This window comes from Neofelis nebulosa, chromosome 4 (genome assembly GCF_028018385.1).
Source record: "Neofelis nebulosa isolate mNeoNeb1 chromosome 4, mNeoNeb1.pri, whole genome shotgun sequence".
Taxonomy (NCBI): Eukaryota; Metazoa; Chordata; class Mammalia; order Carnivora; family Felidae; genus Neofelis; species Neofelis nebulosa.
In genome coordinates this window covers 52,168,462-52,194,385 of record NC_080785.1, presented here as the reverse complement: position 1 = coordinate 52,194,385, position 25,924 = coordinate 52,168,462, and the positions used below count along the sequence as shown (strand labels likewise).

The 25,924-nt window shown below is 41.3% G+C and overlaps 1 long non-coding RNA gene across 1 annotated transcript in view; it reads left to right on the top strand.

Annotated features, from left to right (window-relative positions):
* The window catches only part of LOC131509256 (uncharacterized), a 36,366-nt gene extending 19,913 nt beyond the window's left edge, over positions 1–16,453 (top strand). The window contains exons 2-3 of the long non-coding RNA XR_009260396.1: positions 14,677–14,738; positions 16,331–16,453. This is a non-coding gene — a long non-coding RNA (uncharacterized LOC131509256). The remainder of the gene's footprint in view (positions 1–14,676; positions 14,739–16,330) is intronic.
* The last annotated feature ends 9,471 nt before the right edge of the window (positions 16,454–25,924 follow it).

The following is a 25,924-nucleotide window of genomic DNA, read 5'->3' as shown; positions in this document are numbered from 1 at the left end:
CGAGGATCTGATGTAAAACATCTTGACTATAGTTGATAACACCGTATTATATAATTGAATGCTATCTTTCCAAAGTTTTTTTTAGTGTATATGTAAGCAAATGTTTAGGATTTTCATGTGTTCATCTTTTTTGACATTTAACTCTCTCATTGTCATTTGGAATTTATTCTGGTGTGAGAAGTGAGATGTGGATTGACCTTAATTTTTTCTATAGTAATACCCAGTTATTCAAACATTATTTATTATACAGTCTATCTGTCTCTCAGTGATTTCAAATGCCACCCTAATCATATCATAAATTCCTATTGGTGCCTATGTATCCTATATGTATATATTCTTAATTTATACATGTATTTTAGACTATGTTAGGCTTTCTATTTTTTTACATTAATTATCTATTTGTATGTCAACACTACACTCTATTCTCTTATTATCTATCTAATTATTGTAGCTTTATAATATCTTTTAATGTCTCATGGTATGGCTCTACTATGTTACTATTTTTTTCTCATAAATTTTTTTTTAAATTTTTTTTTAACGTTTATTTATTTTTGAGACAGAGAGAGACAGAGCATGAACAGGGGAGGAGCAGAGAGAGAGGGAGACACAGAATCTGAAACAGGCTCCAGGCTCTGAGCTGTCAGCACAGAGGCTGACGCGGGGCTGGAACTCACGGACCGTGAGATCATGACCTGAGCCGAAGTCAGACGCTTAACCGACCAAGCCACCCAGGCGCCCCATAAATTTTTTAATAATACTTGTAAATATTACATCATAAACCTTGGCATCAGCTTGTCTTGTCAAAAACTATTATTAATATTTTTATTGTAATCTATTAAATTTATGAACCAACTTAAGAAAATTAATATATTAATGATATTGAGACTCTTGTTGCCTTTCCACTTATTGAAATCTTTTGTCTCACTCAGGAACATTTTAAAGTTATCCTAAGTGTCTTTTAAACATTTTTTTTTTCAACGTTTTTTATTTATTTTTGGGACAGAGAGAGACAGAGCATGAACGGGGGAGGGGCAGAGAGAGAGGGAGACACAGAATCGGAAACAGGCTCCAGGCTCCGAGCCATCAGCCCAGAGCCTGACGCGGGGCTCGAACTCACGGACCGCAAGATCGTGACCTGAGCTGAAGTCGGACGCTTAATGGACTGCGCCACCCAGGCGCCCCCATAAGTGTCTTTTAAAGTTTGTTTTAAATATCTTACACTAGTTACTACTATCCATGAGATCTTTTATTACATCTCCTAGCTGTCTGTTGCTTGTTTTTAAAGTTTTGTTTTTTAAATTTCTGCATGTCAACTCTGTACCTAGCCATTTTAATGGTTTCTTTTATTGTTTGCAATAGGTTTTCAGTGGGTACATTTAATTTTTCCAGATATGTAATCCTATAATGGTAATTATAATGATAATTTTACTTTCCTTTTATATCTCCAATTTCTTTCTCTCATGTAATTGCATAGGCTAGTATTCCCAGAATGATCTTACATAACAGTAGCAAAATTGAAATGCTTGTACTGAATTCATTAAGAATGAAATTTGAATGGATGTTAAATTTTATAAAATCAGAGTTTTTTCAACATCTATGGGATTGATCATATGGTTTTTCTCCTGGGATCTATTAATATGGTGAATAAGTCAATAGATACCCAAAAATTGAACCCTCCTTCCAGTTTTAGAATAAATCCCACTTGATCACTGTGGCAGAGACTTTGCAGATAGTGTTTTCATTATTTTCACTTTCATAAAATTTAATAGTTTTAGTTTGGCTTTTCACCTTCACCCAAATGACTTAAGAAAGGACTATTAATATCCAGGGAATAGGAGCTTTTTGTTTTTACTGCTAAATTCCAGTTTTATTGCATTATGACCAGAGACTGTTGTTTGTACTATTTCTGATTTTTGAAATTGATTGACATTTCCTTTCCTCATAGATAACCACTTCACAAACTCACAGCCCCTCCAATCTCTAACACCTTTTCCTCTCTCTTCACTCTTAGCTGATGACCTTGCTTTCCACTTCACCGGAGCACAAAATGGAAACATTCAGAAAATAAGTTTCACACCCTCCCACAAGAACATCTTCCCACCTACAAGGGTCTGGACTGTATGCATTGCTGCCCCTCCCCTCCACTTCTAACTCAAAGGCTTTGCTTCAGCAATTCTCACTGCTTTCTCCTACATCAGCAGCTTCCCCCCTCCCATGATTGGTTTCCACCAGCACACAACCACACTGTTATCTCTCTCAGCTTAAAAACAACGCACAAAATTATCTTGCATTTTTCTCCTGTAAGCACTACTCCTTTTCTTTGCTGCTTCCCCCCACCCCTACCCCTCACACATACACACCTGACAGCAAAACTCCTTGAAAGACATCCAATACCAGTGCTTCCTTTTCCTCTCCTCTTCTCACTTAAACCTATTCGTTGGGATTTGAATTCTGCCACCCCACCAAACCTGTGCTTGTCAGTATCAGCAATGACCTCCATGTTGCTAAATCCAAATCTTGGTCCACATTGAACTTGACTATCAGTAATACTTATCACAGTTCATTGCTCCCTCCTCATGGAACTGATTTCTTCCCGTGTTCTCTAAGATACTATACACTTTACTTTCCTTCAATTCTAATGGCTGTTCCAGCTCAGTCTCCTAGTTCTTCTTTTGCACCTTCACTTCATAGCATTGAAATATCCCTGGCTTGTCCATGGATCACTTTAATCTCTTCTCCTCTCTCTATACTCACCCCCTTTCTGGTTCTATTCCAGTTCCATGGGCTTAAGTAACATCCATCCTCAAATGATTCTGAAATGTATGCCTCCAGCCTTGACCATTCCATTAGGCATTAACTCACATACCTAACTCTCCACTCTGTATCTCCACTTAGATGTCTAATGGATGTCTCAAATGTATACTGCCCCAAACTGAAATCCTGATCTTCTTCACCCCCATAACCTATTCTACCCACAGCCTTCCTCATATAGATTAATGTTGTCTCTGCCCTGATATCTGACAAGCCCTTAGTAATTAGAAAACATGGATTTTGGGGCCTAGATGAGTGTTTATTGTAGCTATAGCAAAGGCTGACTTGTTTTCAGGAAAGGGTGGGGACTGTGTCTCCATATTATAAATCCTGTAAAGCATGAGCTAACTTTCACATACGGGGCCATTATATTACCTCTTTTCAAGTTCCACTATAATACTTTGACCTGCAAAAGACCTCATCCTTGTACATTTGGGGACTATTCTCTTTCCTAATTAAAGTCAGATGGTTGGCTTGTGAGTTTGTTTTTTTTTTTCTTTCCTGAGCTGCCTCTTAACAGCTGTGTATTGCCAATGAGTTATCAGTGGACAGATATGAGATTCCTTTATGATGTTAAATGACATATTACAGTGTTTTTTTCCACAAACTACAAAAGCCGAACATCATGGACAATATTAAATCTTGTGCAACAGTTATGCTTTTTAAAAAATACATGTTGATTTATAAAATATAGCTGTACAATGGTTTTTTGGCCATTTTCCTAACATGTGCTCTATTTCATGAGAAATATTTTCATAGAGTTGGATGATCTTCTTTGGTCTCAAATTTTTAGACAACAAACAACAACAGCAAAAAATTATATCTGACTTTAAATGCTGGAATGGAGGAGCTATAATTAATTTAAAACTAAGGCCTACTAATATAATTATTGATAGGCAAGAGTCATCAACAGATGCTTAACCCACTGAATAATATGTTTCATGGTCTCAAATCATTGTCATACAGATTACTTATGAATTACAATGGAGAGAATAGAAGGATATCAACTAACCAAGTGGTCCAAATTAGCATCATTGGTAATAAGCAAAACTGTCATTATGCCTCATGATATGGTGGGGAAGTACAGAACATCACTTTTTTAGTATTCTTACCAAAAATGTTTAACTTGAATATAATCATGAGAAACAGAAACAAAATCCAACAATAATGATTCTCTGGTTATATAGGGAAAAGTCCTTGCTTCAAGAAGATGCCTTTAGGGTTGAAGTATCTTAAAAAGTGCAACTCACTTTCAAATGGCTCAGTAATGACAGAGACAGAAAAAAAAAGAATGTGGCAAAATGTTGACAAATCTAAACAAAGTAGTTGAATCTAAAGAAAGGGTATACAGTTGCTCATTGTACTATCCTTTCAAAAGTGCTATAGCTTTGAAATTTTCCAAAATAAAAAGTTAGTGTAAAAGTCATAAATTAGTAGTTCTATGAAGTGAAGGTATCAGTTGCTATAGTCATATATCTCTATAACTTGGACTCGAGACAATATTTCATGGAGGTTTATTAAAAATAACAGAAGGTATGTCTATGTGAAAGCTCATTTTAAACCACTATTAAAACTGAAGATGTTATTTGCAGTAAGGTAACAATGAACACAGTCACCATCTACCTAGTCTCTCAAACTGGCAGGTTCAGTTGCTCCTAACTCTTACCCTCCTCCATCCCCTTGTGACCACCAGGAAGACTCCGTATCTGTAAACAGGCTGTTCTGCACAGAACACCTTCCCTCCCTTGTCTCTTAAGCAACTGTCTCTTCCTTGTGCAGGGATCAGTTCAAGGGTCACATCCTCTGTGAACCCTGTGATGGCACATCACGATGCCTTCCCACTGCATTTTGTTTTCCACAAAGCACGTCTTCCACAGAGCTATGCTGGGCTTTGGCTAGATGTTTCTGTTTGTCTTTCCACTGGATTGTAACTTAAGTATCTTTGGGTCTCCAGTGCCTGGCAAAGCAACAGACACATAGATGGTGTCTAATAAATGCTTGTAAGTATTAATGAGGGAACAAGTGAAGACATGATTAGTTAACTGTGAACTAAAATGGACAATCTCATTTTGAACAGGAGACAGTTCCTAAAGTTATGCTGATTCAAATTGTACATTTAATCTGTTGTAATATTTTTAAAACTTTTAAGGGCATCAAGGCATGGCTAATTCAGTGCACAGTGAGAATGTAGAAGGCAGTCATTTTGAATATTGGGCTGTGTGGAAATAATTCAGTAACAGTGGAAAAAAATTCTAGTAAGGGATGGGTTGTCAGAGAATGGATCTTGAGGAAAGTAGGGGTGTCTGTCTGGCATGTTGGAATTTGGAGGAATAAAGGGTGGAAAAATAAGTCTAAGAGCAGGAGTGGCGCTAGATATTTTTGGCATCTTTTCCAGCCCAGGCTTCTGAGATCTGCGCCCCACTGCTGGGCAGGAGAGTCTATGACATGATATATGCAGGCATAGTCAATAGTCACAATTGGCTACACTCTGTCCCTTTTAGAAGCCACTTAGGAGTGACAGGAAGCAGAATTCAAGTATTGCCACTCTAGTTTTCTGTCTTAATGTATCTGGTGAAGACTCAGTTCTGTAATGAAAAATAAAAATTCCAGGGGCCTTCTTCAGAATCTCATGCACCAGCACATAAGGGCATCGAAAAATGTGGGGTTTTTTTTTGACAATAATATAGGGGATCAATTGGGAATCAAAACTGTATCTAATATGAAGTGTCATTTACAAAAAAAAAAATACCAAAAGACATCATTTACAATATGAATGGACTTTTTTAAGTTCATTTATTTATTTTGAGAGAGACAGAGACAGGGCAAGTGGGGGAAGGGCAGTCAAAGATGGGGAAAGAATCCCAAGCACACTCCAAGCTGTCAGTGCAGACCCCCTATGTGGGGCTCGAACTCATGAACTGTGAGATCATGACCTGGGCCAAAACCAAGAGTTGGATGCTTAACCTACTGAGCCACCCAGGCGCCCCTACAATATGAATAGATTTTTTTTTAAATGGGGGGGGGGGCACGCCTGGGTGCTCAGTCAGTTGGGCGTCTGGCTTCGGCTAGGGTCGTGATCTCATGGTTGGTGGGTTGGGGCCCCGCGTTGGGCTCTGTCCTGACAGCTCAGGGCCTGGAGCCTGCTTCAGATTCTGTCTCCCTTTCTCTCTGCCCCTCCCCCGCTCTCTCTCTCTCTCTCAAAAATTGAATAAACATTTAAAAAATTTTTTTTAATTAAAAAAAATTTTTTTACATTTATTTATTTTTGAGAGACAGAGCACAAGTGGGGGAGGGGCAGAGAGATGTCAGAAGCTTAACTGACTGAGCCACCCAGGCGCCCCCTGAATAGAGTTTAGAAGGATGGGAGATAGGGAGTTATTATCTAACAGGTACAGAGTTTCAGTTTGAGATGATAAAAAGTTCTAGAGACAGATGGTGGTGATGGTTGCACAACAGTGTGAAAGTACTTAATGCCACTGAACTGTAGAGTTAAAAATGGTTAAAATGGTAAATTTTGTGTTATGTAACAGTTTACCACAATTTTTAAAACTGAAGGAAGAAACATCTTCAGTGGAAGTAAGAGGCTTTAGACTTGCCAAACTACAGATCTGTGAAAAGCTGCTGGGGAAGCTCGGGACAGGGTGGGGGCGACCCTGCCTCTCACCACCCAAGTTCGACTGCATTCACTTACCGGTGGGCTTCAGCTCATTTTGTACCAAACTGGCGCATGAAGTGCTGAGAGATACGGGCGTGGGCTCACATTTTAAACTTTCAGCTCCGTGCCGGTCTGCCTCAACAACAGCAGGTACACGAGAAAATACCGTGTCTCTTTGCGAATATGCCAATTCCACCTAGCTCAAGCTTTCTGGTCTGTGACAGGCAGGGTGTACCTCCCTCCATCTCCTTTTCTTCTCTTCTCTCCTATCTTGTTGATGTAACTACCTGTGAAGCAGTCCTGGTAGATTTGAGATCCAGGAAAGAGGAGGGTGCTGGTTGCACGATGCCTGGCACATCGTGAGTCTGATTTTGTCAAGTGTTGAATAAATGTGTGTGTGCTTTTTAAGAGTTTTTGCTTTAGGGCTAGAAATGTAAACCTGACTTCAGGTTCTTTTCCTGTGTGTAAGGATTTGTTGATGTGAAGTCTTTGCTTGTAACAGAGGTATTGCTACGAGAGAAGCTTAATAAAACTTACTTAAAAATATAGTGCATACTTGTATCTAGATGATTTAGAAACAGTCTCCTCTCCTCTCCTTTGGATTCGCCCAACATTTTTCTCTGGTTCACAATTGTTTGTTTGGACTCCAAATGTTCTTGGAGAGGGGAACCCTGCCCCTTTAAGATGTTCCCCCTGGGGTTACACTTGAGATCACGCACATTAAAATGGAGAGCCTATAGACCTCGAGCCATAGGCAGACACTGGGGCTTAATCACTCCTTTGCCATATTACACAATGGATGCAAAGGGAGACACAATGATGCAGGTTCCATTTTTGTTGCAAGAATATGTGACATGCTCTCCGATTACAGTCTAGTCTTGTAGACATAGTGCGTGGCTTCTCTCAACCAGAGCTCTCCAGTGTTTGCCTGACAATGACCTTGGGCTGATGAAGATAGTGCCAACAGCACTCTGGCCTCTCAAACCGCCCCCCTCTCTTCTCCATATTTTGAGCACATACTACTCTTGACCTTTGATGGCCTCTGAGGTCCCCATTTCTTCTGTTGTTCTGACAACAGTCCCTTAAATGCTGGTTTTTAATCTGTGACTTATTGTTCTAACACCACCACTGGTGAGAATAATAGCTTTCTTCTGTGCACATTTCAGTCCTGAAAGGTAGGGCAGATAGCATTGGTTTCACTCCTTAGATGCAAACACTGAAAGACAGGGAAGGTGGCATGACTTGCCCAGGTCTCTCTGAAGCTCTGCCGGGGCTGTGTGCTGCTTGAGACTTGCTGCTTGTAAGTAGTGTGTCCACTTTTCGTTCTGCACATAGACAGGAGGTACTCTCAGGAGTCAGGATATCCTTCTTCCTCAGAATCCTTTCTTCTTTCTCAGACTTCTCTAAGATTGCATTATTCTATGAGAGAGAAAAAGAAGTCTAATGCAAATAACATCATCAAGTACACTCTCCAGACTTATGTCAACCACAAGGAACAAAGGGGACCTAATGCTGAGAGCCACTAACATACCATGAACACATCCTGCACTCTGTAAGAACTGGTCACATGTCGCTTGGTATTCCAAGCACTCTTCACAGAGTTTTCCATTTTGTTCTCCAAAGTAGCCTAGCAACATGGATGGCAATAAATAACATTGCAAGGGAAATGCAATGTCAACTGGACGGGTTAAAAATGATTTGAAAATAAAAGGACAGGATTCTTGATTTATTAGGAATTAACAACTACTTTTATCTGAATTCCTTGAATGAATCAAAACATACCCATCTGTTTTGTCTCTCTTTTCTCCCCCTGCCTTTGGCAGGAGGAGAGTAGGAGGGGCTTAACCTTATCAGAAAATAGAATATTTAGTTTTTTTACAGGGAGTTAAAAAAGGATATAAAATGTTGCAGTGTATAGCAATTCAGCTGTTGGGTGTTGATGCTATATAATGTATTTTAACATACATAATGTAGCAGGACTACATGTACAACTTCAGGAGAGTTTTCTCTATACATGAACCCAAATCCTATTATTAGGATCCTAATAATAGACCCTATTATTAAAATAGATCTTATTAATAGGATCCTATTATTATTAGGATCTATTATTAGGATGCTAATAATAGATCTTGTTATTAGGACCCCGTGTTCTATTAAATGAGCTTCGTATTAACTGAGTTTAACTCAATAGCCATTTGAAAATTGATAATGAAAGAAATTAACTCAGGAGTCAAAGGACCTCCATTCTATCTCTTCTCTGCCTCTCATTCTGTGATCTTAGGTAAGAAACCTAAATTTCCTGTAAAAATAGTGACCAAAAATGCCCATACAGACCTCCCATCTTTAACGGTAATGTTTATACCTTCACATAGACTGAAATTACACGGAAGCAACTTCTAGGGACTCCAACTCTCTTTTAGTTGATCTAAGGGTTAGAAAAAGAATATAACTGGGGCGCCTGGGTGGCTCAGTTGATTGAGCGGCGGACTTCAGCTCAGGTCGCGATCTCGCGATCCATGAGTTCGAGCCCCGCGTCGGGCTCTGTGCTGACAGCTCGGAGCCTGGAGCCTGTTTCGGATTCTGTGTCTCCCTCTCTCTCTGACCCTCCCCGTTCATGCTCTGTCTCTGTCTCAAAAATAAATAAACATTTAAAAAAAAAATTAAAAAAAAAAAAAGCGTAACGAACCTATTAAAAAAAGAAACAGAATATAACTAACTGCTGAGTTTACTCAAAGATTCTTTTTTTAAAAAAAGAACTTATAGGGAAAATGTGAACAGCTTGATTTGGAATTTTTTGCCCAACTTTTTAAATAGTAGCAATTATAATACAGACTAGTAGTTACTAAGTACTTGCTATTTGGCTGGCACTCTAATTGCTAATGTTTTACATACACTATTTCATGGATCTTTACAACATATGCATGTTATATGCATATCTCCCTTATTATATAATATACATGTATCTAATATGTAACATATCATATAATCTCCCTTATTATATGAAAAAAACTGAGGTTTAGAAGTTTCAGTGGCTTTCAGAAGACACACAGCTATTTAAAATCTGAGTCCATCTGACTTTGGAGCACTCACTAAACAATGAGTATTACATAGGATGTTCGGGCCTTAGTCTTCAAAAAATGTAGAGAAATATTAAAATGTGAAAAGTAATCTGGCAAATGTAAGTAAAAAGCTGACTCTCAAACTATCAATTTATTATGCATATACTTTCATCTGCCATTCCTTTCCAATTAATTTTTTTACAGTAATAAGAAAGGAAACTAAAGTGATATTTTGTGTGCTTTGAGTAGAAAAAAAGGGAGCAATGGTTGAACCCATTTGGATTCCATTCTGCTGCAGCCAATCCTTTAAAGAAATGATTTTGTAATATAAATGAATGTACACTTGTACCAGAGGGAAACATATATAGTCTTTAAAGTTATTCAATTTATATTGCTACTCAGTTGTTAAAGTGTTGGTGAATGTAGCATGTATATAAATATGACACCAGTGACAGCTATAAAGATAAACCTTTTATGTTGTAACTTCTCAATTTAAGCGCACAAGACTAAATTTGGGGAATAAATCATGATAACGGGTAGCTACCACATTCATATGAAAATGAATAAATGTCTTATACTATCAGTTTATTAACCTATAATGAGTAGATACTTCATCATCGCTTTGTAGATTTTTTGAAATGCCTTGGCACAGTTGTGTTATAGATAATGCAGACTCACCTGGTTGCTAAGAGATTAATTTTATTACCTAAGAAATTGATTCTCTCAGTACTCGATAGTAGATTGGACTGAAAGAATGTGTGACTGACCCAACACGTTAGCCAGCTATGTGACAAACCCAGTGGGGGTATGTTCAGTTATATTCTTCCTTTATCTGGGGGAGATAAGAAGGGATAAGAAGGGAGGAGGATAAAAGGCAGTAACAATCCTCAGGACACAGTGATGAGAAGCCTCCAGGAGCAAGTTCCCAGGATTCTGTCACAGTAATAGATATTATGGGAATGCTTCTTATCTTGGGGGGAGAGGAGGCACCCAAAGGCAGCCCCTCAAGTGGTATATTGTGGGCAGCCATTTCTCTAGTGTGATATGAGGGTCAACACAAGATCCTTTGGCCACATGCTTGCTACTATGACATCCACTATTGCTTGATGGTCTCCTTATTTGGGGTTTGCCCAGAGATGAAGGCTTTAATTTCAGGAAGCTCTAAAGTACAAATATGGAGCTTTGGAAACAAGAAGATTGTTCAAAGAATGACCCAAGACATTTTCTAGGGTGCATGGCAACAAGCTAGCTGAGACGGTGAGTCCGCTTCCCTCTAGCTGGAGATGCTCCTCTCCAACTTAGCTATCAAAGAATAAGAGGGCCCAAGATCTCTAAAATCTAGTACGTAAGCACAACCAGCACCTGAGCCTAAAATTTCCTGTGTAAGGACTCTCTCATATTCACCTTAGTAAAAAGAAAAACAACAGAGTGGGAGGTCTCTCTCCTGGAGCATGGCCCCCTGGTGCACCCAGCCCACCTCTGCAGGATACTGAGACAATATGGGATGCTTGCATTGTTGGCTCTTCTGCCCACAGATTCCAGACAGGTTTTCTTCTTTCCTGAAAATCAAGATGCTTAGAGCCAAATCTGTGCTCCCCATACCTACCCCAATCAAAATGACAGGATTTCATGGCACATACTTTGTATATTTCTTCCTACTTGTAGTCTTCCTTATATCCTTTCCACTTTTATCCTATGACCCGTAATATACATATACATACACACACACGTTTTGGAATGTGATGGGATAAAAATTAGCAAAATACGTAAGTTTCATTTTCATAGATATGTAAGAAAGAAAATTTTCCCATTCCATTTCGGGGGGAAGGAAAAAAACCCCACTCCAACCTTCGAGGCCTGGTGGGCACAGAGGGAGAAGGGCTGCTGTGCTGGATGCCCAGAGAATCAGAAGGACAGAGCATTCTGGGGGAGGGCCTGGTGCCCTTGAGCAACATGTGAGCAGGAATCGTACTGTGTTCTTCCTTGCATTCCCATGCCCAGCGGTCCCGGCACATGGTAGGTGCTCAATAAAAGTTTGATGCCTTGAATGCCTTCTTTAGAAGAAGCCTATGCTGTGAAATGCAAAGGAGTGCGTGTGAGGAGAAGCCTGGCCTCCCCTGGAGCCCCTCCCAGCCCCACCCACACTCAGCAAGCACAAACAGCCACAGGCCTGGCCATCCAGGGAATGACTAACTATAGGAGCAAGCTGTGAGGGCGCAAACTATTAATGAAAAGGACGGCCCATAACGCCTTTAGCCATCTGAAGACCCACGAGGGTGATTAACTGGAACCAACCAACCACATCTGAACTGTTTTCCATGTTAAATTTGGACGGAGTCCCCACCTCCTGCCATTGAAAACTATAGCCAAGGAGGCCTCTGTCAGGAGACATCCTGCCTGGGTTTCTGACGCCCTGAGGGAAGGCTCAGAAAAAAGCCCTACCTCTCTGCCAGTTTACTTCCAGCACACTCAGTCTCAGCTCACTGGGGTGAGAATTCAGCGGCGGACTTGCAGTCACGGGTCACCACAGCTCAGCCATCTTTGCAGAGACTTCCAGGCCAGCTGCTCCAGGCGTCCAAGCACGTGCCTCCAAAGGGATTTGCGGACAGTGTGAATAACATCTCCCACAGCCCTTTAAAGTGCTTCAGTACCGGAGTGCTCACCATCCCCATCCAAAGCCACTCAGGTACACACAGGTCAGTCAGCAGTTCCAATCAGAAGATCAGAAAGGGAACGTACAAGACTCCTCGCGAATGGCTCTGGCATGAGAAGTGAATGGTGTGGATCCCACTAAGAGATTTTCCCTGATCTCTGGCTCAGCAGCCGGACAAGCACAAAGTACCCATTAAAGGGCAAGCGGGCTTTCCCACTCCCTGCCTTTTCATCAAGACCACCTGGCCACACATCGGCCCTGAAGCCACTTGGGTTGCTGCACTCTCAGCCCAACCAACAAGGCCCATCATGAGCCAGTGAGATTATCTTCAGCCCTTGATCAAAATTGTGCTGTTCCTTCCCCCTCCCTGACTCAGGTGAACTTGTTCCTGCTTCTGCAGGGACTGGGCTGGGGTCACTGGCCTAGAATGGCTTCGGTGGGAATGACTCGGCAGTCTCCCTCTTCGCCTTTCATGTTGCAGAAAGCCAGCCCAGACTTGCCCTTGTGGCAGAGGCTGGGGACCAGCAGGGCACTGAGGGCTAGGCTTGGAACCTGCGTACCAGCCCCTCCAGGGCGTTCTATCACTCAAAGCAAGCCAGGGCATGTTCAAGGCATGGGAAAAACAGATTCCACCTCTTGCTGCTCAGCTTATATGGCAAAGGACACAGATGCGGAGATGGGTGGAGAACTGGGGCCATCGGTAGAACCCATCTGTCATGATGGGAGAGAGCAGTGAAAGAAATAATTTGGGGAGGGGCATCTGGGTGGCTCAGTTGGTTGAGCATCTGACTCTTGAGTTCAGCTCAGGTCATATGGTTTGTGAGTTCAAGCCCCACATCGGGCTCCATGCTGACAGTAGGGAGCCTGCTTGGGATTCTCTCTCTCCCTCCCTCTGCCCCTCCCCTGCTCACTCTCTATTTCTCTCAAAATAAATAAATAAACATTGAAAAAAAAAGAAATAATTTGGGTAAAATGATGAATAGATTCAAGGTATCTAAAAGAATAGGGCTGTGCCTAACTCTGCCCTTCTTTCTCTGCCCATGCCCTCTCTTCAGCCTTCTCTTCTTCCCCAGCCTTTTGCCCACTGGAGGCTTAATGCATGTTGGTCTAAGAAAAATTTGACTAGGTCTGGTGACCTGGGTTATCACCCACCTCCTCTCTGAGGAGCGCTGTTGGCTTTCCTCAGGCACAGGGCTTATATCTCAACAGGCAGCTTTGAGGCCAAAAAGAATAAAGATGGCTGCCAGGGCAAGGAGAAATCTCTGGGCTTCAGAGGATACTCACCCACTTTTATAGAAGAGGGGGAGAAAGAGGAGGAGAAATTTAGCATCACCCCATAAGATGGGGCCCTGCCTGCCGGGTCAGCATCATCATTGGCCATTTCCTCTCACAACCACCTTTCACCTGGCGTGCTGAACTACCTTCAGTTCCTGAAATGTGACACGAAAACAGCTCCCCGTCTTGGCACACACACTCCTGTCTGGAATAACACTCCTCACCCAGACAATTCCACTTGACCCTCCAAGTTTGATTGTGAAGCTCACACCTATGCGTGCCTCTCTTCTGTGCTTCCAAAACTTACCCCAACCAGAGCATTCACCACTCTATCGCAATCACCTACTTTTCTTTTTTCCCTGTGATTTTGTCAGTTCCCTTAGAGCTGACCGAAAAAAATTAAAAATAAGGAATAAATTCAAAAGTCTTTCGTCTCTGGGATGCCTGGGTGGCTCGGTCGGTGGAGCGTCTGACTTCAGCTCGGGTCATGATCTCGCGGTTCGTAGGTTCGAGCTCTACATCAGGCTTTGTGCTGACAGCTCAGAGCCTGCTTGGATTCTCCCTCTCTCTCTCTCTCTGTCCCTCCCCTGCTCATGCCCTCTCTTTCTCTAAAATAAATAAATGTTAAAAAAAAAAAAAAAGTTTTTCTTAAAGTCTTTTGTCTTTATATTCCCAGGGCGAACCAAGTCTTTAGTCTGCATATTCCCCGAGCTTATTTCAGAGCCCACCACATAGAAGTGCTTAATAAACCCAGCCTCCCTTTATCCTTGGGGACCATTAGATAGTCCTTATTTATGGAGCAAGTGCAGCCTTGTTTACTTTCCCAAAACCTCTGGAGCAGAGCAGAATTTTCTTATTCCAGTTTGTTTAGTTGACTTGGGCACATTTTAACTACTTTGCCTAAAATCAACTAGCTTCCAAGTGGCAAAGCAAGAAGTGAAATCTCTGTCTTCCAGGTCTTACCCGAGTGTTCTTTCTCTTTAACCCCAGGTTTCAGATGTATTTATTTAATTTTCAACACCCTTGCCTCATTCCAACAGGGAATTTATTCAACAGATTAAGCACCAACCATATGTCAGGCACTGTTCTTTAAGAACATAGTGATGCATAAGACAGATCAAGCGAAGTTTAGATGATAAATAGTAATTATTTAATTGGTCTATTTACAAATGAAATACCTAACAGTTGCTCTATGCCCTATTTTGTATGTTTTTCATTTATAGGTGAAGAAGCTGAAGCACAGAGAGGTGAAATAATTTGGCCAAGGCCACACAACTGGAAAGCAGTAAAGTTGGAATATGAACCCAGTGTGGTTCCTGAGTTCTGTGTTCATAACCACTCTCCCTCAGGCCACCAGTATAAAATGTTCCATAAAGTTAGGTTATGATAAATGTTCTAAAATAAGTAAAGCAAGGTAGGAGGCAAAGGGAATAGAGGACGCTGCTTTAGACATGGTGGCCAGAAGCAGCCTTTCTGAAGAGGTGACACTGAAGCAGAGGGAAAGGAAAGGGTGAAGCTTGGAGGGGAAGAGCATGGCAGGAAGAGGGAACAGAAGGTGAGATAGGAAAGTGCTTAGTGAGTGCAAGGAACAGCAGATAGGCCAGTGTGAACAGGGAGAAGAGTGATGGCAGATGTGTTTAGAGTAATGATCAGGGGCAAAATGAGAGAGAGGTTGCCTTTTTTTGGCCATAAGAAAGAGTTTGGATTTTATTTTAGTATGATTTGTGGTAGCTTATAGAATTACATATGCTATAAACAGTAAAAACAAAATCACATGAAATTAAAAACACCAAGGATAAAATTAGGTATAAAATGTAGACCTTACATTTTGCTAGTGAATGTAGGTCATATGCTTTGCTACAAGCATCAGGCTACAAATTTGAGCTTGAATTTCCTTGTGGCCATTGCAAAAAGGGAAATATGGACAGCTCAATGCTTTATAGTATCAAAAGATTAAAAAAAAGAAAGATGTTGTTTAGAAGCACACCTACACTTAGTACTGAGACCTTAGGGAATTCTCCAGCTGGCTGAGAAAATAAGTTGGAATCTTGAACTGATCAAAAGAAACGTTAATGCATTTTGTAACTAAACCGGAGGTATTTTGTAATTGCAGGGAGATATACAAAGTTTTACTGGTTTGCCCATGGTGGAAACATTGAAACCAGATATTAAGATCTTCTTGTGTTTCTCTATATACAGAAATTTCAGTCCACACGATTTGCAAAGACCATATTTTGAGGCTCAGAACATGTCCATAATGCTAAAATATTTGATTCAAGAACTGGTTGATTACATGGTTTTAGGCCAATCCAAGGGGTGGCGTTGGGACACAGCATGGTCAGTCTGCTCACACCATTATTATGATGGTTGAGAAAAAGAAATAGACCACATAATGGCCCCCTAGAGGCCAGGCAAGGGCAAGGTTTTTCTCATTTATGGCATGTAAGAAGAGAAAGTAATTTGCTCTTTTATTGGATTCTTTTGACAATCATCACCGAAAACCAATTTTTGTCCTGCTTACTAAAAAATGGAGAAAACAGGCAGATTGGCTAATGAAGCCAAGAGGGGGAAGTTTCTCCACTAAGCTGTGTGCTCATTAATACTCATAATACCTCCTGTGTTTTGAGCACTTACTCCATTCAGACAAGTTCCATTTTTCCCCCCATGCATTCCTAAGTAAAGCTCTTTACCTTCTGGAAGCAGGCACTCGATAGGCTTTCATGGGATGAGGAGCCTCATAAGCCTTGGGTGGTGTGCCTTAATTAAGTCCCAAAGTTTTGACGACATAATAGAGAGAACATTTGAAAGCCATATAAGTTGTTCACTCTATTCAGAAACTACATTATGTTGTAACTTCAGAGTTCTAATGGGTCCTAGGGACTAAAGAATGGCCAGGACTGAAGATGGAGAACACAGGATCATGCACAGGGGGAACCACTGATGACAGCTCCAAGGAAGAGAGAGAGAAAGGAACACAGGGTGAATGAACCTGCACTCTTAATCCGGTCAGTTCCTTTCTGACCCTTTGCATTACTTGAATCTCTGGTTCCCCCTTCCTACAATCCTGCTCTTCTCATGGAGGGGTATGGGGGACTGACGAAAACACCATTAGGTTTGTTGTTAGAGTCATGGAGCCTTTCCTGAGAGCAATTGCAGGAGCAGGAGAGGCGGGAACAAGGCTGAGAAGGAACAAGTGGTGAGGAGGTGGTTAGTGTGGAGGACTCACCAAGAAAATGGCAGAGATGGGAGGGAGAGAAATTGTATGGTGGTTTGAAGAGGCAGTGGGGTCAAGAGCTAGTCTTCCTCCAAAATAGAGGAGACCAGCTGTGCACGGACTCAAGGGAAAACTCTAGAAGACAAATGAAGAATGAAGGCTGGAGATGAGCCTTGGATGGGCCTCAGCAATGAAATAAGGCACTTCGGAGACAGGTTTAATAAAAGAGGACCCCGAAGCTGTTATTTTGAGGAGGAAGGAACTCCTGCAGTCTATGCAGCATCATTCTTTTTAGGAAAAATAGGATTGTGTGTGTGAAGCGGGGGGGTCACCTGCCAAGAATAAGGGAAGAAAGATAAGACTAGCACTGGGGGGAAATGGGGAAAAGCCAAGGTGGCATCTGTTACATTGACACAGAGCTCTTAGGAGAGGGTCTCAGTACAAATATCTGGAGATATCTTGAGCAGTGTTGTAAATTGAGAATAAAACTCACACCCTTACTGAGTATAGAAGCAAGCAAGTGTGAAGGGCATGAGGGGGAAGGAACATCCTTAGTGGATTTGGAAAAAAAATTTCAACAAGCAATAGCTCTGGTCAAAAGCAAAAACAAACAAACAAAAGGTAAGTTTCTAAACTTCCTAGCTATTCAAGTATATGATGCATTTTCTTCCAAGTAATTGACTTCATCTCCCATAAATATTTCTTACTCTATCCCTTCTTTCTATTGTCTTATGTTTACTAAGTACCATTAGAACATGGGCCGTGCAATAGACTATTTCTAATAATATTTGTACACGTGTAGGGCACTTTCATATTCAGTTTCTAATTTGATCCTCATGAAAGCCCTTAAAAGACAATAAGAAGGACAATTACATCCATCTCCATTTTATGGATGAGGAAGGAGATTAAAGATAGTCTCAAGAAAGTGACTTTGAGCACTCTAGTTTCTTACGTGCTTCCCCAGTCCTGACCTTGCCCTTCCTAGATCTATCACAGTTATAATTACTTGTGTGATTATTTACCTAACATCTGTCTTCCCTCCTAGATTGTAGCTCCATGGGGGCAGACTGGCCATCTCATTCACAGTCATCTTCCTAGTGAGTCCTGTTTATCATGGAATTCTCAATGTCTAGACATGTAGTTGGTAGATTTGCTCATGGAGGTCCCAATGGACTCTCTTGAACAATCCATTTCTTTAAAGAAACTTTACAACTTAAGGGCACTTGTAAAATTGTATGAATTTAGTTGCTTGGATTTGTAACCTCCCCCCCTCAATATTTCACAAACTTAATCAAACAACAAATCTGACATTCTGACATCTAAATAGTAGATAATCATTAATTTTTGTTGTGGTAGACGAGTAGTTATATATGTGAAAGAGCCAGGACCTGAACCTAGGTGTTCCAACTCCAAGTTCACGTTCATTCTACTCTTCCCTGCTTCCCCAGTGTAACTAGAACAGTACCTGGAACATAGTAGACAGCTAATAGATAGTCATTGAATGAATCAATGAACTAGTATCACTTGCTATGGGATTAATCTCTGTGCAGTGTAATTGTTTGTTGGTTTGTTGTGCTTTTGATATCTACCAATGACACTAGTCATATTTAAAGCTCATTGTCACATAGCCAAGAATGATTTTGTTTGTAGTAGAAAAATAAGAAAAATAAGATACGGACATAGATAATATAATAATAAAAATGGAGCCATAATGCTGATAAGTCCTCCCTCACCAGGGAGGGACATCATTAACTGGAGGAGAAGACTTTTGTTGATTTATTTACATTTTTGACATTACAGAAATAAGAAAATGAACATCTTTTTAAAATGTATATAACATAGAATAGATCATTGTGCAGCTGAAAAAATCACTAAACTTCTAAGGCTTGCCGCACTTTCCCCCGTTAGCCTAACTTTGCCGATACTCACTCCCTGGCCTCAATGTCCTCATCTGCAGAATGGGGATACTGATATTTGCATTGCCTGCCTTTCTGGATCAAATGAGACAAATGTTTATTAGAAGCCATGTTTTATCTAGCATGGTTGCACCTGAAGGGTTGCACCTGAAGGATGTTAACTAAAAAGTTCCGTTATATCAAAGAATCATAGAAATAGATAAATATATACTATAGATTTTTTTTTGGTCTAACACATAGACCTGTACATTTACTGACCAAGCTTTGTTCTAGGACATAGGCCTCTTCTTTCAGTGTGGATTTGCTGCTGGGATTTTCCCCCATGGCCTTTCTTGCCCAAATCCATTTCTTGAGAGAAGCTACAACTTAAAGACCCTTGTAAAACTATATGAATTGAGATTCCTGCATTTTTAAAACATTGTCACTGATTTTTTTTACACTAGTCTTACCCAAACTTAATTTGATAGCACAATTATTTTTAGCAACTCATTTTATGAAATATTTCCAAATCATTCAGCTCTAATTTTTTTTAATTTTTTCATTTTTTTAAATGTTTATTTTTGAGAGAGAAAGAAAGAGAGAGAGCACAAGCAGGGGAGGGGCAGAGAGAGAGGGAGACAGAGAATCCAAAACAAGCTCTGTGCTGTCATCCAACATGGGGCTTGACCCCATGAACTGTGAGATCATGACCTGAGCCAAAGTTGGATATTCAACCAACTGAGCCACCCAGGTGCCCCTCTAATTCTTTTAAAGTTTATTTATTTATTTTGAGAGAGAGAGAGAGATTGAGAGAGAGAGATCATGAGCAGGGAAGGGACAGAGAGAGAGGGAGATTGTGAATCTCAAGCAGGCTCCGGCTTGTCAGAGCAGAGCCTGAGGCTGGGCTCGAACTCACGAACCGTGAGATCATGACCTGAGCCAAAATCAAGAGTCAGAAGCTTAACCAACTGAGCCAACCAGGCACCTTATCATTCAGCTTTATTTTTATGGAAACAACTCTCTGCCTTTTTACATTCATAGCTCATCTGCTTTAAATTAATTAATTTAAATTAGTGTAAGTACTAATATAAATTTATCAAGTACAACAGTAAAAATAAATCTAGAAATAACTACAACTCTTGGAAAGTATGCCACACAACTGGTAGGAACAGATGCTCATGGGCCTGTTAGAGCAACAGCTTTCAAATTCTGTGAATGTACATTCAGAGTGAGAAAGGCATTTGCTAGTGCAGCCCAGTACACATATGCAAACACACACATGCACACACACTTGCACACACACCACCTCATACAAATACAAACACATGCATACCTGTCTAACTAAAATTTCAGAAAACACAGCTAACCCTTACAATGTGTCATGCACTTTGATGTTTTGTTTTGTTTTTTTCAATCTATTTTACTCCTCTGTTGTTTTTAAACTCTGGGTGCAAACTACACAGTCGATTTGATAGCACGCTCATGGAGCTCAGCCTAGAGTTTCAAAGACCCTGTACAAGAGAGTCAGTTTTCAGTTAAGAGTGTTGGGTATGCTATGGTTCTTAGCCAGGGTGTTTTACGGAGGGGATGGAGAGGGCCAGCGGGCCTGGCAAGCCAATTAAGTGGAGGCTGGTTAGAGTTTCCAGTGTTCATGGAAATGCTTTGTAATTGTATAAGGAGCTCTGCCCGTGTAGGGGTTGAAGGCAGGCTTGGATTTCCTCTTGAACAAGGCTCCCTGGTAATTGTTCTTAATCCCTGAGCCAGATCCCCCAGTGGTCCCAGATAACAGGGTATGAGATGGGTTTCTTATGCCTCTCTCAGGGTAGTGGAAGCCAATCCAAATAGAAGCACTGTGCTCTCGGCCAGGCGCTAGAGAGACCCAGGATGGCAGTGGAGGCAGAGCGCCGCCAACTCTTGGTCCCCAGTGATACAGCCCACTCCTCCTCCTGCACACAGCGGTTTGGCAGAGTCAGACCAGATGATTGTGTGTCCCATGCTGAGAGGACTGTCGGCTCAGCCAGGGCAACTTGCACCCCACTCACCTTTAAGTCTAAGAACTTGTCAACCCTGATGGAAATGGTCACTCAGCTGTTTGTATAGGAAAGCTTGAAAGACTCCTCTGGGGCCGGAGATGAAACCCGAAGACAAATGGAAATACTAGAAAGGAGAAAAGACAAGGAAATGATCCCAGGCTGCATTGCCCACCCAAACCAGACATGAATCGACCGACTTCCAGGCAGTCTGAAGAGCTCTGAAGCTTTTATCAACTTTGAGGTGCTATACAAACACAAGTGCTTTTCACTCCCGATTTCACTGTTTGGCACTCTGAAAAAGCGTTTCTTGGAAATGTTCATTCCCATCTCAACAAGGCTTTCGACACCTGACAAAACATGAAACTCATTGTCAGCTGAGGCCTCCTTGCCCCTTAATATCCGGAGAAGATGGGCTAGAAACCCCATTCCACACTCCGTGGCCGGTTGAGCACCTCCTTTTATGTTTCTGTGAACTCTTAAGAGTTAGGGGACAGTTGTTTTGGATTTGAGGGCTTCTCCACCTAATTGTTCAGTTATGCACATCCGTATGTTGTGACCATGTTGACCCAGAGGTACCACCGAGCCTTTCCTTGATCTCCACAAAAATCCACTCACAAGGCATTTGGGAGCAGCAGACACACCAAAAGTGTTGGGGAGATAGAAGGGGTTTTCCTAGGAAGAGGTAACCATTTCAATGGATTTTTAGGCAGTCTCTTTCTTTCCATTTTCGCCCTCTTTCCCCGCTCCTTGTCTTCCACCCACCCCTACGTACTTTTTCAGGACTTCTTTATTCCATACACTGCCCACACCCTCACATTATCTTGCCAGCCTCTCTGCTCCTTTCCATGCCCAGGAAACCTACCTATTTTTCTCTCCCTCTATTAATCAAAGCAGTTCCATTCTCTTTGACCCTTATCACCAAACTCAGCTCTGGTCCTCACCTTGGCGAATCCAAATCACATCCAATATTCAATGGTGGAAGAAAAACAGGGTAACTGCAATAAAAATATTTCATCTAGGAAAGGAAAAAACAAAACAACATACAGTGGCCACTATTTAAAACCAGTGATATTTCATGCTGGACAAGAATAGCCTGTCCTAGCTGCCCCTCCAGTGGAGTGAGCTGTATGATCAGTCGGTTTGACTGCCCCAGTTCTGCTCTTAAAAGGCCCTTTTCTGTACACTGTCCATTGTGGCCCCATGTGAGATGATCTTAGGGAAGAGGTTCCCCTCCAGAGGCTGCATTCATTCGTATGGCAGCCCACCTCCTGTTTGTGTGTGTTTGGGACCTCTCATCTTAGGGCTTGAGCAATTGCAAGGCCAATTACAAAGCATTTGAAGGCCCAGCTTATGTTCCTTTGGCAATTCAAGTTGCTTCAAGTTATTTGTACATTATCTTGGCTAATAGTAGTCGGAGCACCTAACATGGTTGCTGAGTGCCTCTCATGTTCAGGCACTCTTCTGAGCTCTTTATGTATATTATTTTAACTAAATCTTCAAAAGAACCACATGAAGTAAATACTGTTATCATCCTTTTGTTGTAGGGAAGGAGATAGAGGCAGAAAGAAGTTAAATAGCTTGCCCAAAGTCACACAGCTAGTGACATAATTGAATTCAGCCAAACTGATTCCAGAATGTAGATGTGTGTGTGTGTGTGTGTGTGTGTGTGTGTGTGTGTATTAAATTGAGTATAGGTGACACACAATGCTACATTAGTTTCAGGTGTACGATGAGGTGACTGGACAAGTCTACATGTTATGCTCTGCTCACAAGTGTAGCTACCGTCTGTCACTATACAATGCTATCACAATACTGCTGATTGTATCCCCATGATGTACCTTTCATCCCCGTGACTCATTCATTCATGGAAGGCTGTGTCTCCCACTCCCCTTCACCCATTTTGCCCATCCCTCTACCCACCTGCTTTGGCAACCACCAGTTTGTTCTCTGGATTTATGGGTCTGTTTATGCTTTTTGTTTGTTTGTTCATTTAAATGTTTTTTAGGGTCACCTGGGTGGCTCAGTCAGTTAAGTGTCTGACTTTGGCTCAAGTCATGATCTCACGGTTCGTGAGTTCAAGCTCCGCGTCGGGCTCTGTGCTGACATCTCAGAGCCTGGAGCCTGATTCGGATTCTGTGTCTCCTTCTCTCTCTGCCCCTCCCCTGCTCACGCTCCATCTCTCTCTCTCTCTGTCTCTCTCTCTCTCTCTCTCTCTCTCTCAAAAATAAACATTAAAAAAATGTTTTAATGTTTTTTAAATTCCACATGTGAGTGAAATCATATGGTGTTTGTCTTTATTTGTCTGACTTACTTCACTTGGTACAATAGCCTTTAGATTTATCCACATTGTCTCAAATGGCAGGATTTCATTCTTTTTTATGGCCAAGGAGTATTCCCTCACATATATATGTATATATTGCATCTTCTTTATCCAATCATAGAACCCAAGCTTTTTAACATCCATGTCATTTATGTTGTTTAAACAAACCTTGGTGGAGTTATGGTACCTTCAATACAGACCAGGCTTCCAAGCTTCTATTCCTTGGCAGCAGCTCTCTTTTCTCATTTTGGTCTTTGTCCTGGGTAATGCTAAATAATAGCCTAGGTGGGTAGGCACAGCCAGCTTGCCCCTTGTTCCCAGAAGCTGGTCCAGTGGATTACTCAGCACAGTGAAATCTGATGGTCACTCTCTGTTAGGTGGGAGCTCTCAACCAACCAGGGATCAGGCTTTTCCCAGATCCTAATCTTGTCTCCCCCTGAGTTGCTAGCTTTTTCCCTACCTTTGCTTGCATTGACTGTAACTTCGGAAAGAGAATTGAATTTTGTCAAGCCTTCAAAACTCATGAATACCTGACTGGCTGCCATCTAGCACTGCTGACCACAGGCTAACAAGGTCTCTCACAAAGTTGTGTTTTCCCCATCACGCTTTCAGATGGGTCACCTTGTAGAAAGCTTTTTCTTTCTTGTAGGGCCATACTGAAACCTGCAAGATATAATCCTGATATTTTCTACCAAGTCACTTAAGGCTTGAGCTTTGATAGGAATATGGTTTAAATCCTAAGATATAGTAGGCACATCGGCCGTGAACAACTAAATTACACTGCATTAACCAACACCTCTAAAATCTCTGTGGTTGATAACTGCTAAGGTTTATTTCTTCCTCGTGTTTCATGATCTTTGGTGGTCACCAATGGGGGGTGGAGGGTCCATACATCATCCATGCTCAGGAATCCAGGCTGAAAAGAAGCCAGCATCTTGAACATTGTTGGTTGCCATGTGAGTGCAGGAGTGTTATGGAAAATCTCACACCAGCATTAAGTGCTTAATACCACTCAAAATTTATTGGCCAGAACAGGTAGGTCACATGGCTCTACCCAATCACAGGGGCCATAAAATTCAATTCTAACAAATGTCTGGAAGGCAAAGAGCTGCAAATTTTGGGTGAGGTACCAATTCCTACAAGACTAAACTTTGTCACCACATGGCAGGGGTTACCAACATTCTGGACAGGAGATTAGGAAGACTCAGCACTCCATCTTCCATCCTGACATAGCCAGTTTCATATTTTAGGTTTAATCCCTTATGACTCCCCACCTCTAGGTGCCAATATCCGCTGTATTCAGGATTATTTTGGTTGCCAGTAACAGAAAAGTACTGCAAGTTGGCTTTTGAAAATATGGGATTTTTTGTGTACAGTATTAAGAAATGTAAAGTTGTATTGCACTTTGGACATAGCTGGAGCCAGAAGTTCAAATGATATCTCTAGGATGCTGTCTTTCTCCATTAAAAAAAAATTTTTTTTTTTGGCTTTGGTTTTCTTTATGTTGATTTCATTCTCAAGAAGGATTTTTTATAGGGTGGCAAAAATAGACAACCACAGCCCTAGGCTTACATCCTATCAGTTGAGCAATCTTCTTGGAGAGTGTGCACTGATTTTCCAGTAGCATTGGCAGGAGTCGCTGGTCCAGCTTAGGACACATACATATCACCCATCTGTGGCCATGGAAATATGGTGCTCTGATTGGCAGTTGTGAGTCTCATGCCCAACCCCAAGCCTAGAGGGAGGCAAGTTCTACCTGGACCTCACAGGCCAAGAACAGACTAAGAACAGTTGCTGAGAAAAAAAAGAAATGCGTGGTAGGCAAAAGCAATAGATATTCATTATAATTATTTGCCACCTGTATCCCCATTTTCTGGTTGAAGAAACTGAGACTTGCTACAATTAGATGTATTTCGCATCCCTATTTTATGGTTGAGGACATTGCGACTTTATGAGATTAAGTCGCAAGTCTTAGATCATTCAGTGGTAGGCTTGAAATTCAAAGTTGTCTGATTACAAATGACGTTTGATTATTTGCTGTGCTCAGTTGCCTGCTCTGCATTCCTATTACTAATCTAATAGCTGAAATGTATGACAAAAATGCAGCATGAGCCTTTGAATGTTTAAAGAAAAAGATCTACAGTATTTCTTAATATCATTTGCAAAATGTCGATGAAAAACATGACTATAATATGATATGAACCCCCAAGCTATCTAAATCTGGCTACAAACATCAAAAAAAAAAAAAAAACAGTGACTTTTTTTTTAAGTTCATGATCTCCTTTAGAAAAATTAAATGGTGAAAATGAGTTAATTGATAAATACAAATTCCTTTTTAGAAAAGACACAGATTTAATATAAAATAATTGCCTCTTTATGACTGATTTATCTTAAGCCTGACTGCATTTAAATTATATCTTGCCCTTATTCAGACCTTATCTAGGGAAATAAATGAACCTTTCATTCTGGAAGGAGATAGAATGGAGAATGCCCCATGAGGAGACAAAGAAGAAATAGTCTGAGTTCTTAAAAGATGGATTGAGATCCTTTTCTCTCCTCCTGGTTGGTGAGGAAGACATACATATCCCACTGCAATAAATCGTGAGTCACTTATAAAGCAGTCACTTGTAATGTAGATCTATTAGGAATGCCTCTCCTCCATCCCCCAGAGCCCACCACCACTGTCTTGTCCATTCTGAGCCTCCTCTGGGAGGCTAATGAGCAGTTATCTCTCCCAGGGCCCATGGAGACACCATTGTGGTTGCTGTCTGTTGAGACAGGGTGCAGCTTGCTCAGCTCCTAAGACTCCATTCTCATGCTGAGGGTTTTCCTTTGAAGTAAAATATGTGACATTCTAGACTTTGAGCTCCTCTCCCCAGGAAAATGGAAAGCAAATGCAGAGATAATCGCTCAAATCCTTCAAGGCCAAACAGCTCCAACTGAGGCAGAAAGGATGGGGAGGGATGAGGGGGAGGTGCAGAATGTCTCAGTTATTCTACCTCTTTGCCT